This window comes from Mus pahari, chromosome 10 (assembly GCF_900095145.1).
Source record: "Mus pahari chromosome 10, PAHARI_EIJ_v1.1, whole genome shotgun sequence".
Classification (NCBI taxonomy): Eukaryota; Metazoa; Chordata; class Mammalia; order Rodentia; family Muridae; genus Mus; species Mus pahari.
The window spans coordinates 31,886,651-31,897,375 of NC_034599.1; the positions used below are offsets into that span (position 1 = coordinate 31,886,651).

General features: G+C 38.1%; 1 protein-coding gene across 1 annotated transcript in view; it reads right to left on the reverse strand.

Annotated features, from left to right (window-relative positions):
- Ccdc15 (coiled-coil domain containing 15) overlaps positions 1-10,725 on the reverse strand; it is a 66,109-nt gene that overhangs the window by 47,834 nt on the left and 7,550 nt on the right. The gene's annotated exons all lie outside the window — the stretch shown is intronic.

Sequence of the window (10,725 nt, forward strand, 5' to 3'; positions counted from 1 at the left end):
TGGGGGGGGGGGGGGGGGGAAGGGGAGATAGGGAACTTTCGGGATAGCATTTGAAATGTAAATAAAGAAAATAATAATAATAAAGAAAAAGAAATAGTTACTTTTGAGGAGGGTGAAATGGGCAGAATATTTCCGTTTTTAAAATACGGATATTACATACACCTTATTCTTTTCTTTGTGTACACACCTACACACATACTATTTCATTTCAGACCTTAAGCATATCCTAGAGAATACAAGCCTAGGTTTTCTTCCATCCAATAGAATCATCAGTCAACAAACATTCACTCACACCTACTCTTAAAAGACAGCATCCTCTTTGCGATAAAGGGCCATTTCTAGCGCCTTCTGGGGAAAACAGGTATTTCACAAGCTCTACTAAAAGGTTGACAGCCTCCTCCCCAGCCTTAGCTCCTCGAAACAGTGGCTAAATAGCTGAATATCAAGTAATACAGGTCTTGTTACAGTGTATTTTACATGTAACAACAGAAGTCTATCATGCTCAAAAACAATTTTACTCACTAGCAAAAAGACTTTTGCCTGATGAAATAAAAATTATAGTATATAAACAAATGTTGATTTAATTTAATGTCAAAATCTAGACCAGTATTATTATATTACAAAACAAATTTAAAACAGTCAGCAAGTATACAGGGTAAAATTTAATAATACTTAATATATTTTTTAGCCCTTTTAATTTGTTCATATAATTCTGCCCATTGGAAAGACAAGAATTTATATGTAACTGAACTAAAACTAATAGTACTATGTAGGACACAGATAGGGATTGATATTTATAAAATGCTTCCCTACTTTGTTGCTATGGAACTCATTATTAATTTAAGATATGTGCAATACCATAATAGCTACCCAAAGTTGTACTTATTTGAATATAATGCAGTACATTTGCAAATTATACTGATTATTATTTTTTTTGTAGGGGAGTAAGTTTGACGTAAGGTCTCATGTAGTAAACTTGATACTGACTATGTAGGACCAATGTGCAATCTCTTCAGGACCAACTATGTATATTCTTTTTTTTTTTAAGATTTATTTATTTATTATATGTAAGTACACTGTAGCTGTCTTAGACACTCCAGAAGAGGGTGTCAGATCTTGTTACGGATGGTTATGAGCCACCATGTGGTTGCTGGGATTTGAACTCTGCACCTTTGGAAGAACAGTCGGGTGCTCTTACCCACTGAGCCATCTCACCAGCCCAACTATGTATATTCTTGATGCAAACTCTTCTCTTGCTTGGGTTGGCCTGAATTACCTGAATGGTACCTGTGGTAGTTGAATGAAAATGGTCCCCACAGGCAAATATATTTGAATGCTTGGTGCCAAGTTGATGGAATTGTTTGAGAAGGGTTAGGAGGTGTGGTCTTCTTGAAGGAGGCATGCCATTTGGGGTGGACTTTGAGGATTAGAAAGCCTGAACCATTCCTAGTTAGAACTCTCCTCTCTACCTCTTCTCCCTGACTCCCTACTGCTTCAGCACCATGCCTGCTTGCTTGCTGCCATGCTCCCCACCATGATGGTCATGGACTTACCTCTGAAACTATAAACCCCAACAAATGACTTCTGTAAGTTGCCTTGAGCATGGTATCTTAGCACAGATATAAAATGAGATAGTACCTTACAGATAATTTAAAAAAGATTTCACATCATTTAAGTATCTAAAGGGCTAGAGAGATGGCTAAATGACTAAGCGTGATGTTTTCTCTTTCATAGGATCTGAGTTTAGTTCTGAGCACTCACATCAGGTGGCTGGCTCACAATTGCCTTTAACTCTGGCTCCAGAGGATCTGATGTCCTTTTCTAGCCTCCTTGAACCCACAATAGACATACATAACCAAATAAATAAAAAATAAATCTTAACTAACTACAAAAACAATTATTTCCAGGAAAGATAAACAATAGAAATCTGGTGGCATACTGAGGGAATAGAGACAACATAGGATGTAAAAGAATGAAACTAAATCCATGACATTCCTGCATTGAAATAAATAAATAAATAAATTGGATCAAATATAAGATCTTTATATGAGATCTGAAATGTGTGTGTTAGAAGAAATCACAGGAAACACTTCAAGGTTTTTAAGAACTTTTTAAAAGCAGTCCAAGAGCCGGGCATGGTGGTGCACACCTTTAATCCCAGCACTTGNGAGGCAGAGGCAGGCGGATTTCTGAGTTCAAGGCCAGCCTGGTCTACAAAGTGAGTTTCAGGACAGCCAGGGCTATACAGAGAAACCCTGTCTCGAAAAACAAACAAACAAACAAACAAACAAAAAAGCAGTCCAATAGCACAGAAAATATTTCTAAGAATCAATTGACAAATGGGATTACATGATATTAAAAAACTTCTATATAGCACAAGAAGCCATCAGCAGACTGCTGTTCCTTGCAGAACGAGAGAAAACCATTACTGGCTACTCACCTGGCAGAGGATTGCTACCTGGAATCTATAAAGAACTGAAAAGGTTACACCCTACAAGAGGGGAATCTTGTGTAAATAAATAAAAGGACAAATAAACTTCAGACAGTTCTCAAAAGAAAAAATACAAATGGCAGGAAGTATTTTTTCAAATGATCGAAAGTCTTAGGTATCATGAAAATGCATATTAAAAAAAGAAAAACTGTTCTGAGATTCCATCTAAACTCACTCAGAATGCTGGCCAAGATATAAGAGGGAAGGGCCATTATATTATTGGTAGAACATAAACTGCAGCCACTATGGAAATATCAGTTGGAAGTATCTCAAAAACTAAAAATAGAACTAACAGTGATCCAGCAATAGCATTTCTGTGAATACACCCAAAAGAACCCAAGTCAGTATGTCACAAAGAGTGACACAGCCATTTTATTACTGCACACTATTTACCGTAGCCAAGATAGAAGGCCTGCCTAAGCATTTATCAATGAATGAAGAAAATACATGATAGATTGTTAGATTTTATACATTGGAATTGTATAAAAAGGAATCCATAAAAAGGAATGAAATGTCATTTGCACATGGCTGGAACTGGAGATCACCATGCTAAATGAAACAAGACTCAAACGCATTATCACATTTTCTCTTATATACAAAATCTATGTACACACAAAATCTGTGCATGCACATGTGCACGTGAGCACCACATACATACAAACAATATGAAAGGAAAGGGGATTAAGAAAGAAGAGGAGGTCTAAAAAGGAGAGAAGAACAAGGGGATAATAAGGAAAGAAACAAAATACCACATTTTCACTTCTAAAGAATCTAGGTTTTAGAGAGAGCAAACGTGGGGAGAGAGAAAAAGAGAGGCAGGCTAGCAAAAGGAAGAAGGATACAGTAGAAGATAGCAATTAAGAGCAAAATATAACAATATACATAAAAATCTCATAATGAAATTAATCTAGTATATTAATTATATACTACCTAAAAAGTTATTTTAAAAAACCAAGATAGCAAAATCTTCAGTGAGAAACAGAAAACTACAACAAACCATGATAGTCTGAAAAGAAACAGTGCTAAACTGCACGGTCTAAAGATAAATGTGTTATATGGTAAGAATGAAAATTCAGTTAAATGAGACAACCAAGAATGAAACCACAACATCCAAATCCATAAGGATAAATATCTGTACTAACAAAAGGTACTGTGGCTACTTGGAACTTCTTCCTGCTCTGTAGCTCTGGTTCCTTAGTTTCTGTTCCTAATTACATTTGGTCATTCAACAGGTAGGGGATATCAAGTATTAGAAGGAGGTTGGATAGTAAGACAAAGAGAAAAACTAGCCAAACACATTTTTTTAAAGTTTTACTACAGTTAATTTATTATTGGGTTTTTTTAGTGTGTGCATATGAGCCAATGCTTGAAGGACTGAGGACAACTTGTGAGAGTTGGTTCTCTCCTTCCAACATATGGGTCCCAGATATCAAACGCAGGTCATCGGGCTGGTGCCAAGCAACTTTACCTGTTGAGACAAGTGTCCCTACCAAATCACAGTCGAAATACAGAGGCCAGAAGATCGTCTGCAGAAATTGGTTTTCTCCTTTCACTATGTGGGTCCTTGAGATTGAACTCAGATCACTAGGCATGGCAGTGAGTGCCTTTCTACACTGAGCCACTGGCCCCTAAAAATGTTTTTTATTTCATCTTTTTAAAAAAATGTTATTTTTTATTTATTTCATACACTTGAGTGGGGTTTTGCTTTTGTTTTGGGGTTGTTTTTTTTAAAGATTTATTCATTTTAGTTTTACATGTGTGGGCATTGTACCTGCAGGTATGGCTGTTAGCCATGTGTGTTCAGTGCCTGCAGAGGGCAGAAGAGAGCATCAGATTTTCTGGAACTGGAATTACAGACAGGTGTGAGCTGCCATGTGAATGCTGGGAATTGAACCTGAGTCCTCTGGATGAGCAGCCTTAACCTATGAACTCCCTCCCTCCCTCCCTTCCTTCCATTTAAGGGAAGTGTAATTAAGTTAATAAAATTCAAGCATATTACCCAGATTTAGCATTAACTCCTAGACAAACCTGCCTTCCCAATAACCCTCTGCATCCTGTGGTTTGAATGTCAAATGTCTCACATAAGCTCATGTTTGAATATTTGATCCCTAGGTTGAGGAAGGAGGTTTTGAAACCTTTAAAAGATGGAGCTTTGTTGGAGGAAGTAGGTCACTGGGGTGAGCCTTGAGGTTTTAGCATAGCTGCATTTCCTACAGACTTTGCTTTTTGAGTGCAGGCATATGAAAACAGCCAGCCTCCTCCTCCTGCCACCATGCCTTCCAGGACTACTGCTCTGACCTATAAGCCAAAATAAATAAGCCTTTTCTCTCTTATGTTGCTTTTGTCAAGGTATTTTATCAAGGCAACAGCAAGATAATTAAGACAATAGCTGATGCTTATATTATCACGTGTAGTCCAGATGCCAAATCATTTTGTCCTTAAATATTTAAGCATCAGATAAGCTTTAAAACCCAATGCTGGCCAGGCATGGTGGCACTCCCAAGGCAGAGGCAGGCAGAGGCAGGTAGAGGCAGGCAGAGGCAGGCAGAGGCAGGCAGATGTCTTTGACAGCCAGAGCTGTTACAAAGAGAAGCCCTGTCTTGAAAAAACAAACAAACAAACAAACAAACTGAATCGAACGGAACTAAACTAAACTAAATCCAATCAATGCCAGAGGCTGGAGAGACAATTCAGCAGTTAGGAGCACTGACTACTCTTCCAGAGGGCACTAGTTCAAGTCTGAGCATCCACAATAGCTCACAACCCTCTATAACCCTAGTTCCAGGGGTTCCAATGCCTTCTTCTGGCCTCTGCAGGTATTGTACACACACAATGCACACACATATACATACAGGCAAAATACCCAATCATATTAAATAATAAAACAAAATGTTAGGAAACAAAAACCTTAAAACCCCAACCCCAGTATTCTATTTTTCTACAGCTTAAAGAAACAAAAACTGAAACGTTCACTAACATTCAGAAACTAAATTGTGTTTGCCATCATTTAATCAGTTCTTGATAAAGTAAAGGAGTTAATGCTTCAACAATTTCATTGTCTGGTTTCATAACGACATCTAGTGGATTAAAAGTGCAATAGAAATAGTAAGAATAAAAACAACTGGCTGTGTGGGCAAAAGTTCATAGGACCAAATTAATAATAAGTCACCCAACATCCTTTAGTAAGTCATCTCTTTTCAAGAAAAAAAGCAGGGGGTAAGGTATACAAACTTTTAAACTTTCATTTCATAAACTAAGATTCTTTATAACCTGATTTCCTACCTCACCTCATTTCTGTTCTTTTCCTTCATAAAATACCAACTGGAGACTTCATCACTTATTTTAGACAACACCAAGCATATTACAGATTCTATACTTTTTACTGTTCTTATCTCAAAACATTAAATTTATCAATTCAGTTCAGCATACCAATTCAAAATAAACAGTTTAACTGTCTCTTAAAGGAATTCTCCCTGTACTCTTGGCTTATAATTTAAAATTTTGGAATTCCCATGGCACAACCTTTGGAGTATAACAGACTATAGTATATCTCTCTGGAAATGTAAACCCATAGAGGGTCCTATTTCACATATTAATATCCCCTACAATGCTTAACACATATACTGTGTTCACTAACATGCTGACTGATGTGTTAAAGCCAGAAGAAATTCTATTACAATGAAATTTATAGTTAAAATCATGATGGTAAAGTCTGAACCTATCCTTCACTCTTATATTGCTTATAATGTATCCAGTGTCTAGTTTAATAAATTCTTCATTTTTTTCTTTCTTTTGTAGAGCCTACATGGCCCAGTATGGCCTCAAACTTTATATATTTCTAACCTGATTCCTGAAGGTTAAAATTATAAGTATATTATCACCATGTCTGGCTCCCATTTATAAACTTAAAAAAGACAATTAAAATAATTATAAAAATGATTACTACAAATCACACAATGCCCCCAATACAATGAAAAAAGTTTGGGGTAAAAGAAATTTATAAAACAAGATCTGAAGATGATGGCATGTCTCTCCTAATACTCTCTCTACTTATACATAGATGACAATTCAATAATGACCAAGCACTGTGGGGAATGAGGAAATTCTGAATGAATATTGCTGAATGGACACAGACATATCAAGGACCCAGTCTTAGGGTTTTACTGCTGTGAAGAGACCATGACCACGTCAACTATTATAAAGGAAAACATTTCATTGGGGCTGGCATTCATTCAAAGGTTTAGTCCATTATTATTATGGTAGGAAGCAGGCAGGCAGACACGGTGTCGGAGAGGTAGCTGAGAGTTCTACATCTAGATTAGCAGACATTATGAAATGACTGCCATCCTAGGTATGGCTTGAGCATCTGAGACTTCAAAGCCTCCTCACAGTGACCACTTCCTCCAACAAGGCCACACCTCCTAAGAGTGTCATTCCCTAAGATGGCTTTTAAACCACCACATTCCACTCCCTGGCCACAATAGGCTTGTAGCCATATCATAATGCAGGAATGCATTAAGTCCAACTTCAAAAGTCCTATGGTCTTTAACCAGCTCACCACTGTTTAAAAGTCCAAAGTTCAAAATCTCTTCTGACATTCATGCAATCTCTTAACTATAATCCCCTATAAAATCAAAATGAAAAGCAGATTACATATTTCCAACATATAATGAAACAGGAAATACAATGCAATTCCAAAAGGGTAGAAAGGGAGAATAGTGAGAAAATACTGGATCAAAGCAAGATCAATGCCACCTGGGCAAGCTCCAAACTCTACATCTCCATATCTGATATTCTTCAGATCTCCAACTCCTGTCAGCTTTCTTAACTGCAGCATACTTCCTTCTCTTGGGCTGTTCCCACTCCCTGTTAGCAATTCTCCTCAGCACATATCACATGATGCTAGCCATCTCCAACATTTTGGGGTCTCCAAGGCAATCAAAGCTTCACCTTCACAGCTTCACCCAATAGCCTCTCTAAGCTTCCATGCAGGGACACACCCCTGACACATGCCTGGCTCTGTGGCTCTCCTTAGGCTCTGAGAGAGATTACATGATCCCTTTCTTCTATCCTTGACTCTAAAGCTAGAACCATGTGGCTGAAGCTGCCAAGTTCTGCTTGCTAGGGCTGGAACATGGCCCCCCTCATTCAATTATGTCTTCATTAGCTTACTGTTTTCCATAGTTACCTTCACTGCCTAAGCTTGCCTATCCTGGAACTCACTCTGCAAGCCAGGTTGGCCTTGAACTAAGAGATCTGCCTACCTCTGCCTCTGTAGTGATGTGCAAAGATATGCACTACCACACCTGGCTCTGACCTTTAATTCCTTTTCACAAGTTGAAAGCTTTGTTTGGTAGGATCTTGCCCTGAAGTCACCACTACCTTTATTACATTGAACCATTTATCTCCATTCTGCTTCCTGGTGCCCCTTTCCTCTTTGAATTGTACAGTTTGTATTTTTTCTTGCTTAGTTTGTTCCTTTTTCATTATAGATCTTCATATGAGTGAACACTAATAACCACATGACAGAGTATATACTGGGTATTTTGAAATTTTCTCTGCAATGCAAATAATCCAAACACTTCACTTTAGCCACATAATAACATTCTTCTCCTCTGAAACAACTTGAGCCAGGCCCCTACAGTTCATATCATCCTCAGCACCACTGTCTTTCACGTTCCTAATAGGATGGGCCATTAAGTCCCACTTAAAGCATTCAACTGCTTTTCTAATCCAAAGTCCACATTCCTCAAACAAAAGTATGGTCTTGCAGGCCTATTACCAATACCTCAGTCTCTGGTACCAAATTCTGTCTTAGTTAAGAGTTTCTATTGCTCTGAAGAGACATCATGACCACATTAACTATTATAAAGGAAAACATTTGATGGAGTCTGGCTTACAGTTCAGAAGTTTAGCAATTATCATCATGGCAGAAAGCATGGTGGCATGCAGACAGACATGGTGCTGGAGACGTAACTGAAGAGTTCTACACCTGGATCAGCAGGCAGCAGAAAGTGACTGTCACACTAGGAATGGCTTAACCATTTGAAACCTCAAAGTCCCACCCCAAGTGACCACTTCCCCCAACAAGACCACACCCAATAGTTCCACCCACTATGGGCCTATGGAGGCCATTTTCTTTCAGACTACCACAGATTCCAATGCCTTGCTAGTGGCAAAGCCTTCCCTGGGTAAGTTCAGAGGGGTTGTTGTAGTAAAAATTAATTGGGGGTTTCTACCCCACCTTAGATCATTTAGTTCCCAGAAAAAAAGACCCAAAACCTTTATATTTATAATAAGCCTTAACAGTACTACAGCTGAGCAGATATCAAACACTCTAAGCTAGTTTGTCTCTTTTCCTGTCAATAAATCCAAGATATGACTTGTCATGTTCCATCTGGGCTGCTCTTGCTCTGATTGGCCAGTCTCCATGGCCAGTTCTCACAGTCCTATAACCCATAGTGTCGTCTTATCTCTTCACCTCTCTCCTCTTTGTCTCTGCCTCAGAAACCAAGCCCCAGGAACCAAAGCCCTACCTACTCTTCTGCCCAGCTATAGGCTATAGGTATCTTTATTTAACCAGTAGTTTTAGATTAAGGAACAAGATTACATAGCAACATTTGGTGTACATGAGGATTTCCTCATCCCTGAGGCAACTAGATCTTGGGGGTCAGTATTTAGCATCACAGTGTATAGCAACAGACCAAACCTCAGCAAGGGACGGCAAATCCTTTCTCTGGTCCACGTGCAGATATTTATAATGTATGCAAAAAAAGTTTACCATAGCTTCCTCCTGCTCCCCGCTGATTTTTTATGACCCCCAAAGCTGTTACCCTACAGAGATAGCTCCTGAGATTAGCTAAACATGCCTCCTTGATCCACCTGTATACCATAAGCTCTGCTTCCTCAATTCAGCTGTATGCAATAACACAACTCACTGTTCAACTGTCTATAAAAAGCATGCTGAATGAACTTCAGAGAGTCTAACTTGAACACAGCTTTTCTGTTCATGTGTCCCTACATATCTGTCTTGCTGCCCCAATCCCTGAAGCTACACAAGGACTTGAAAAAGCACATTAACTTGGAATAAAACAGCTTTTGTTTCAATTGGTCATCGTTTTCCACATTGACTTTTCTTTTCTTCACACTATCCCTAAATATGTGTTTTCAAGTAGAATGAAGAACAATTCTTAAAACAAAGGTAAATAACACATCAGCAAAAGCTCAGGCAACCAAGAAAGGAACTGGATGGGAACTGGATGGGAAGAATGGTGCTTCTCACAGTGCTTGAATTTTTAAGTATTAGATACATTAAAAAGGTCACTTAATTTTTTTTCAAGTATTCTGGATATGCTAAGAATTTACTAGATTATTACCTGACATATAGTACAGATACATTTATTGTGATAATTGTGAAAACTAAGAGAAGCAAAAAAATAAAATATTATTTAACTGTATTGAACCTTGGCATCAACAGTTAAGATCATTTCTGTCTATAGCAACAAACTGACAATTACACACACACACACACACACACACACACACACACACACACATATATATATATATATAATACAATTCCAGTACAATTGGGAAATTTGATGTTCTTTGACTCAAGACTAATAAATTTATTTCTTGATTTTTGATACCTTTCTTTAGACAGTTCTACAATGTTTTATCAAAAACAAATGAATAAAAAAGGTGTATTCATAAATAAGGAATATATAATGGTTCATGTTTATAATTCCAGTACTTGGGAGATGACTGTGGGTCTCACATCTGCCTAGGCTACACAGCAAGACACTTTCAACCAACCAGCCATTCAATCCATAAATAAACAATTTGTGAAAACTGAAAATAAACACTATCCCACTTTTAATAGATAAAAAGTGGCAAAGTAGTAGTAGTAGTAGTAGTAGTAGTAGTAGTAGTTTGACCTGGGAAGAGAGCTCAGCTGGTAAGAGCTGGCTGTACAACTGTGAAGACTAGAGTTCATACCCCAGAACCTATATAAAAAGCAGAATCCCACATCTGGGAGTCAGAGATAGGGAATGGGGCACCAAGTTCAGTAAGAGACCGTGCCTTAATATATAAGGTAGAGAGTGACTGAGAAAGACAATTGATGCTAATCTCAAGCCTATACATGCACTCACATACACTCACACACACACCCCACAAGCCCATATATATACACCACACACACACACACACACACACACACACACACACACACA